The following is a 9,391-nucleotide window of genomic DNA, read 5'->3' as shown; positions in this document are numbered from 1 at the left end:
CTGTGCTGAATGTCAGTTTGTTCGTGGATGATGGAGCTGTGCTGTGCTGAATGTCAGTTTGTTCGTGGATGATGGAGTTGTGCTGTGCTGAATGTCACTTGGTTTTGGCAGTATTTCTGATCCTGCCTCTTCTTTGTAGTCTGGTTTTTGTTTGGACGGTCCTTTCATCTTTGCAGTACAAACACAGGGAAAGTCCCTGCATGTGGTCGCAAGCAGCAGGTCATGAAAATCCTTCTTTCTGAGTATCGCTGCCTTTGTTGGGTGCAGGATGCGAGCTTCAGAAAGGATGCTGGTCTGTATAATGTGACATCAGCACAGTCTGGAGTGAAGACTTTGCACTGGTGCTTAGGAGCTGCGTGGACAGGGTTACCAGACGCTTTCAGATTTTGTATTTATTATACAAAAATAAAACAAAGAAACGTATGGATTAATAACTCTGGTGTTCAATGATTAATATTCTGTTTAACTTCCTGGTCTATGACTTTGTTTTTTTTATATATCTTGGAAGTGTCACCAGCCAACAGAGTTGCTACAGCTTCAATGAATTCAAGGGAAAAAATGACACAGTATCTGCAGTGTCTGCATTGCAGTCAGCACTAGCCTGATTCAGTGAAGGCAGGACGCAGGCATGCAGGCGGGATGCGGGCACACACTGTAACGAGGTCTGATGCTGCGGAGGTGCCACGCGGCTGACCCAGTTATATCACACACATGAAGGAGGTGCAGAGCAGTGCAGTGCAGCCCCTGGTCCAGTAAAGTGTTTGGTTACTGGCTTCAGAAAGCGCCTAAACTCCCGCACCTTGATATCCCTGCATGGGGTCAAATACATCACTGATCATTTTGTACCAGAAGGCTGTTTGTATTTTGCATAATTTTTGGAAAGCAGCCCCATTTAAACGGCAGCAGTAATTAGTAAAACAAAAAAGATAGAAAGCTCTTGTCTACAAAATGAAATCACTGTTTATTTCACTTTGTATAAATTGCATTACCCAACTCCAACGGTTTCATAATGTACTTTTATTTAATTGTGACTCCTCACTGGAGAATCTGCTAGCAACTGAGAAACACATTAACCTTAATTTGAAATCTAACGAGGTCACCAGCATACCTACATACTGCAGGGTCCTGACTCAGTTTAACAGCAGTGTATATATATATATATTAATGAAGACTTTAATCACTTCTCAATAACTACCGTTCACCCAGATAGTCATTTATATCACAGTCCGGGAGCTAGCTCACACGATTCACAAAACTCTTCTTCATTATATCTGTGCCTTCTGTTATTACATGTTCCCTGAGGTCTGCTTTTGAAATGGAACCTGGAAACAGCTCTCAAACAAGGAAGATATTTCATTATTCACCTCCAGTAATAATGAGATTCGTGTGTGCGAGGTGTGCAGACCCCACTGCAGCAATACTGACTGTGTGAAATACTCCACGATATCAGCTTGTGTAGCACACTGCTGTACCGAGGCTGGAAACTGGCAAATACAATCTCGCGTGAAAATATTACATTCATTGTCAGTTTACGACCTTGGGGCTGCAGTCAAAGGTGAGAGGCTAATTCACTTCCAATCGGCTTGTAAAACACTCAATGAGGAAGTGAATTGCCATTGACTGGTACTCGATTGTAAAGGTGAGGGAAGGACAGGTTTTCTTGTTTTGAAATCAATGCATTAATGAATGGATTTATTTAATACCTGCCGATAAATACATGCTTCTTAAAGGCAATTCCGAGGAGGAGTATCCGCACACCCACAGTCGGAAGTGAAGACAGTATTCATGCAAACGCATGCTTTTTTAACCTGCCCTACTTTAGAGTTATATTTTGTGAAATGTTTACCAGCCTGATCCTAATAAGACACATCACCATTAAAAAACACGCACAACAAGAAAGGTTAGCTTCATTATTATTCTAATTATTGTTATTATTTTTCAAAAAAAGGATCCTTTTCAAAATGTCCTGAAGCATTTATAAATTCAAGTCCTGGGGTAATTTGTTTCAGACTGACAAGTTATTTTTTTCTTGTTCTCCCATCAAGGTCGGTGAAAATAGAGCTGTTCTATTTCAGTAACGCGGCTCTCCAGAGTTTCTGTGACCTAGAATCAGAACACTATGAGGTGTGCAAGGAAAGTTCCGACGCAGGCTCTGTTCAGCTCTTTGAAAGTTACAAACACCCGTTCTGTTTGCCCTTAATGATTTGTCCTTTTCTTTTCTTTTCCTGGAGAAAAAATAGGGACGAGTTATGATAACAGCATCATCCATCACCGAAAGTGAGACAAAGGCTCTGGCACCCTTTTTTTTAAGCTGACACAATTTCAATACCCTTCATCTTTTACTGGAACAGAAAATCTCACTGGTTTTATTAATCCATGTTAGAGATTCACACACACAAGAATAAAGGTGAAATGCTATTGTAGTCAATATATCTGAAATGACTTTGGGTCGTGGGAGCTGGGTGTCAGGGCAGTGCATGTGGTAATACTTCACTATTATTTTGAATAACTGGTTCTTGTGAAATGTACTGTACTGTGCAATGTTACTACTAGTGTGCGAGTGCTGTGTACGTGCTGTGTGAATATTCTGCTGATAAGCAATTACAACACACCTGAAAGGAATGGTGTTTATTTTTAAACACACGATCAGGAGATAAGCAGTACAACTCAAAAACAATGTGTTGCAGCGGCTGTTCTAGCGGCAGGGCTGGTCTGGAGCTGCAGAAAGCAGGGCTGGTCTGGAGCTGCAGAAAGCAGGGCTGGTCTGGAGCTGCAGAAGCAGGGCTGGTCTGGAGCTGCAGAAAGCAGGGCTGGTCTGGAGCTGCAGAAAGCAGGGCTGGTCTGGAGCTGCAGAAAGCAGGGCTGGTCTGGAGCTGCAGAAAGCAGGGCTGGATTGGAGCTACAGAAAGCAGGGCTGGATTGGAGCTGCAGAAAGCAGGGACGCTGGGATTGACTTTCTCCTCCAGACCAGGAGCCAGGAAACAAGGAACGGCCAATTGATTTACTCATATTTAATGCGCAATGTTCTTCCCATTTTCTTATTATAACAGCAATCTTTATTTCATTCATTTTTCAATAAAAAAAAGAGAAATCCGTGAAATGGAATCACTTTGTTAAAGACGTGTTGTTAGCGTGTGGAGCTCCGAGTCACAATCACTGAGAGCATGTAGGAAATCTGGGTAACACGTCCCAGGAAGTGTCTCTAATTACTGTGTATTTACACAGGAGTTACACGGGAAACACACATGTACTTACACCTAATTACAATGATTTTATGCACAGTTACAATGCACTTAACATGTAAAACACAGCCCTCTACTGGATTTGGTCCTGTTAATAACAGAACACAGGGATGCTATATTTAGTAAATCTCAATTACTATAATTCAGTTTGTAATTTTAATTTGGTGTCTTTTGCTGCTGATCTTGGATTGCTGCTGTACTGCAGTTACTTCAGCTTTTCTAGGTACTGTATTCTTCAGAAATCATTGAAGCTGGATGGCAGCTGGGATCATTAATATTCAAGCAGCGGAGAAATAAGACGGTCGCTTTGACCTGCTCTGATGTTATACTCCTACACTGATACCTCTTTATTGGGGACATCTTAGGAATATCCAATGATATCAATACGAACTATTACCTGCTGTGTAACATTGAGCTTTCCCAATAACCACCATTTCCATGTTTGAGACCCACTGCACTTTCATTACTCAGAAAAGCGGATACATGGAGAACTGTCACATGGGCATGTCCTTGTAGTTATGCATCGTGTATTGAACACTGCACGCGAAGCTGAGAAAAGTTTCCCACGGTATTTTTGCAGTTTTAGCCCATGCTTTTTCACATGGTTATGCGTTTACATAATGTACCCTGGTTTGCCATGTTTATTAATAATGCTTTAGCACCAACCAAATAATTATAAATGTATAATTAACAAATGCCTAAAGTTATAGGCGTGTGCGCAACTGTTCTGCAGCCCGTATCCCATCTGTGCTTGCTCTGCATTACTTGCAGGGTTACACCCAGCACGCTTTTATAAATGCAGTACGCTGCCGGCGAGGGGTGACATTACTGTGCGCTAGATCGGTAACCATAGAAAGCCTGCAGTGTGTCCAAACTACAGCCCTGCTGGTATGAACGTCAATGCCACAAGCCCTGTGCTGTGCAATACTGTGAGAGTGCGTGCTGTGCAATACTGTGAGAGTGTGTGCTGTGCAATACTGTGAGAGTGCGTGCTGTGCAATACTGTGAGAGTGCTGTGCAATACTGCGAGTGTGTGCTGTGCAATACTGTGAGTGTGTGCTGTGCAATACTGTGAGAGTGTGTGCTGTGCAACACTGTGAGAGTGTGCTGTGCAATACTGTGAGAGTGTGTGCTGTGCAATACTGTGAGAGTGCTGTGCAATACTGTGAGAGTGTGTGCTGTGCAATACTGTGAGAGTGCTGTGCAATACTGTGAGAGTGCTGTGCAATACTGCGAGTGTGTGCTGTGCAATACTGTGAGAGTGCTGTGCAATACTGTGAGAGTGTGTGCTGTGCAATACTGTGAGAGTGCTGTGCAATACTGTGAGAGTGTGTGCTGTGCAATACTGTGAGAGTGCTGTGCAATACTGTGAGTGTGTGCTGTGCAATACTGTGAGAGCGTGTGCTGTGCAATACTGTGAGAGTGCTGTGCAATACTGTGAGAGCGTGTGCTGTGCAATACTGCGAGTGTGTGCTGTGCAATACTGTGAGTGTGTGCTGTGCAATACTGTGAGAGCGCGTGCTGTGCAATACTGTGAGAGTGCTGTGCAATACTGTGAGAGTGCTGTGCAATACTGTGAGAGTGTGTGCTGTGCAATACTGTGAGTGTGTGCTGTGCAATACTGTGAGAGTGCTGTGCAGTACTGTGAGAGTGCTGTGCAATACTGCGAGTGTGTGCTGTGCAATACTGTGAGTGTGTGCTGTGCAATACTGTGAGAGTGCTGTGCAATACTGTGAGAGCGTGTGCTGTGCAATACTGTGAGAGTGCTGTGCAATACTGTGAGAGTGCTGTGCAATACTGTGAGAGCGTGTGCTGTGCAATACTGTGAGAGTGCTGTGCAATACTGCGAGTGTGTGCTGTGCAATACTGCGTGTGCTGTGCAATACTGTGAGAGTGTGTGCTGTGCAATACTGCGAGTGTGTGCTGTGCAATACTGTGAGAGTACGAGCTGTGCAATACTGTGAGAGTGCTGTGCAATACTGTGAGTGTGTGCTGTGCAATACTGTGAGAGTGCTGTGCAATACTGTGAGTGTGTGCTGTGCAATACTGTGAGAGTGCTGTGCAATACTGCGAGTGTGTGCTGTGCAATACTGTGAGAGTGTGTGCTGTGCAATACTGTGAGAGTGTGTGCTGTGCAATACTGTGAGAGTGCTGTGCAATACTGTGAGAGTGTTGTGATGCTTATCACTGCCCGGCTCTACTAAAGATGGTAATTATGGCAGGCTGAGCGTCCTCTCCTTGTGCAGTCACTGTAAACAAGATAATACCATTAACAGGAACAGAGGGGGGTTGTGCTCCCTGACAATTATGAACAAAATTACCTTTGGACCCAATTACTGCAGCTTGGTATTAAGAACCAGGGGATTTGAGATGTAACTGTGCACAATGATTGGGCTAGCCAAGCTAACAAGACCAACCTGCTCTTCAACAGGGCCGCTGTCAATGGCTTCATTAAACCCTTTAATCTGCTCGCACGCTATGTACTTCTGTTCATTTATTAAGGAGGCATCTGTGATATGCCATTCAGCTGAAACTATAGCCAGTTGTGAAATGCTGCTGAGATACAGTACTTGTCTCAAGACTTTGATAGAAGGCGGTGCTACCTGGAGAACTAAAGCAAACCTGAAATTAAACTTGGTTTTCGATATGAAGCACATGCCTGCACCTCATGTTGCTCCTGTGCAGAAAGGCGATACGCCTGCCTCTTGTTGTTTTGCACAGGCTGGCCGGATGTAGTGCTCAGGGCTGCTAATTATGATATCGTATTCTGTCTTGGACAGAGATGCACTTACAGTAATACATTAGCACCGAGGAAACTGCATCTGTTTCAATAGCCAGTGAGGAGGAGGAGGAGACAATGGAAACGACAGGGGGGTGGGGGGGGGGGCTGGCAAACCAGTTTGGAACGATGCAGAGCCTTCCTCGGGCTAGTTCTGTGAAAGCTGTTCTTGTGTATTGTGTCCGTATTCTTACCCGTATTACAGAAGCAAACCTGAGAAAAATGTGATGGTGGATAGTTCACAACGCCACAGTAACAAGAAGCCGGTGCAGTTTGTACTGTTGCTTAAACTCATGTGGGCGATCATCCAGGCACTGGTGTTTGTTTTGTGTCTTTGATAGCAGCATTCATATCAGCCTACTCCACAGCTGTTGGAGCTGCCTGTAATGACTGTTGAAATATTAACGAACGTTGAAATCACAAGATTATATCAGGAGATTGTTTATTGCCTGCCTCGAATGGCCTGGGTTCACTGCTGTCCATAACCAGCTGGCTCGCAGTTCGCTTCAGAGTGGAAACTGCTGTAGTCCTGCCTGGGGTAACGCGTAGTTACCTTTACCTTTAAATATACCTACTATTATCTACAAGGGCTTACTGGAATGAGCTATGAACACAGGCTGAAGGAACTGGAATTATTGTGCACAGAAGTTAGAAAGAATTAGGAGGGACTTGACTGAAGTCTTTAAAGTCTTAAAAAGAGGTTGATAAAGTTAACCCTAACCAATACTTTAGGTGCAGCACAGAACCCAGGACTTGAGGAAGCACAGTTGGAAATGAAGTGGAGATGGACTTAGGACAAGGGGTAGGAGGTACTCTTCATGCAAGGGTTACCTAGTCATGCTGTTAATGCTGAATCATTAGGATTCTTAAAGACAAAGCTTTGAGATACTAGCTTCAGCTACTAGGAACCGGGTGAGCACTGATGGACCGAATGGCCTCCACTGCTTCATACGTTTTCTAGTGTTGTTCTTCGCTTGCAGTATTCAATGCATGATGCATAACTGAAATCAAATATCCATTCCATTTTTCCGAGTCATGTGTGGTGTAATGGGACAGAAACATGGAAATGGTGGTTATTGGGAAAGCGCATGTTGCACAGAGTTTGTATTTGATATCACTATCTCCCCACCTTTGGATATTCCTGAGCTAAGAATAACTATCAGTGTGCAAGTATTAAATGAGAGCAGGTCAAAGCAAGTTTAAACAGCAGGTAACTGTTTGCAATGTTCTCATGTTCTTCCTCACTGTTGGTGCAATATCATCCGATAACATTTGAACAGTCCGCCTGTCTCCTTATTTCTCATGGTTCAAATTCACGTCTTCCCCTGACCTGAGCTCTCTGTACTACTGGCTCGTCGACCCATCAACCCCGAGCCACTTCTGTTCTGTACAGCCCAGTAATCACGCCCCTGGGCACTGCCCTGCGTATTCCTCATCAGTCTGATTGTCCAGGCTTTATTTTCACCCGAGTGTAGGCTGTCTATCCTGCAGTCACCCCTCACATTGCACTGGGTAGGAAGATATCAAGGTCACTTATTTGCTTCAGATCACTCGAGATGACATACGCCAGTAGCTGCCCGGACTGCCATCAGTCACACTCCTCAACACGCTGTTAATATGTTAATACTTTCATGTTCTGCGAACCGCTTCATCTGCCTGCTGCTTTTTTATCTGGAGCAGGTCTGCTGCAGACTTTCTTCTTATTAATGCATGTACTGACATATCGTTGGACTGTCACACTGCTCCTGGCAGCAGGAATGTGTGGAGCAGGCCGTGGCATTGTGCCTCTATTGTGCTTGGCATTAGGTGCAGCCCCTTGGAGGACAGTGCTTCCAAAGTGCATCTGCATCACAGAAGTGTGACTCCGTGCTTCAAAGGGCATGAAGCTTATTTGGCTCGTAGAGGCAAGCTTTTGTTTTTGACGGACGAGAAACTTACACTGACCCATTTTTTAATGCTGCTTTTACTATGCAAAACACGTACACTGAAAACTTGTAAGCTTCCAGCCCCACTGAGGGAGGCAGTCTGTTAAACACCTTAAACCCGAATTCAAATGGAAAGCTCTGAAGAGTCATCTATTTTTAATTGTATTTACTAATACATGGCGGACGGGGAACTTGGAGAATTTCATTAATTTTATTAATTAGCTCTCCAAGAGTGTCTATTACCCGCTGGGTGCCAAGTGAAAATCTGTGGTATCTTTCAGTTCATTTATTTAAACTCAGGTATGCAGGTTTTAAAATAGGTGTGTGATTAACAGAATAATACTCTGTGATAGTTAACTCGCTCACACCTGACACAGTTATAGCTAAAAATTAAGAATGTATTTAGATGTACAAGAAAGGAAACGTGTTCTTTTTGCAATATTAAATCAGATTTAAATAAAGGATTGAAATTAAAAAAAAAAACCATGATAATACAGATCTCACTTCCAATTAGCTTTAAATGTCATTAAATGCTAATGTTTTTCTTCTCTATCTTCACCTGCTTTGAAGTTTGCTTTGAGCTTGCCTGGGGAATCCTAACAGCCGGGTGCTGAACATCCTTCTTCATGTGACGATGTGACCTTTCAACTCAGTCTGTGAGAATGCAGAGTAGGTGGGGCAGGAGGAGTTGAAAGGAGCTACCAGGGAAGACAGTGTGTGCTTCTGTTTCTACAGCCCTTTGTGTCTTCAGTTTATCACAGGAAACAGATGTGTCCCATGAAGCTGACAGTTCAAAAACAATGCTTTCTGAACATACAGCCCAAACAATGTAATGTGAAAAACTGAGGAGCCAAATTGGGCACAATTGTTAAAGACAATACAATACAATACACTGCAGTACAGAAAGTCAAGCTGCAAATTAGGGACTAATAAGTTGCGGTGTTGAGACATTTCTAGGTCTCCACTCAGCTTTTTGAGAACAAACCTTTCCACCTGCAAAGCTGCTATGTGACTAAACTAAAAAAGACGTCCTTTCAACAGAACTGGGTCAGGCAGCGTGTCCCGCTTCACTTGAACACAGTGGTGGAGATCATGATGCTAAAACCTTCAAGTGCACTGCTGTTTTGAATCCAGCATGTAACACAGGAAATACCACAGGAGCACAAGAGCAAAGAGCCACACCTGTCTGTACTGTACTCTAAAGAATATACCGTGTGTTATACCACTGTGTAGACTTCACAAAGACACACGCCACTTATACTTCCCTCCATCCATGTAATTCCCATTAGTACCTGGAATGGGGGTGACAGTGCTCTCTCCACCACCTCACAAAGGGGCCCTCTCTCAATGATATGTGGGTGTAAATCCCTCATTGACTTGTTTTCGCTCCATTTGCAGTATCAGTAAATCAGTGGACTGTAGCATGCTGCTTCTCGTGCTCTGAA

Source organism: Acipenser ruthenus, chromosome 16 (genome assembly GCF_902713425.1).
Source record: "Acipenser ruthenus chromosome 16, fAciRut3.2 maternal haplotype, whole genome shotgun sequence".
In the NCBI taxonomy this organism is placed as follows: Eukaryota; Metazoa; Chordata; class Actinopteri; order Acipenseriformes; family Acipenseridae; genus Acipenser; species Acipenser ruthenus.
The sequence above is the reverse complement of the archived record's forward strand: the minus strand, read 5'-3'. Positions refer to the sequence as shown.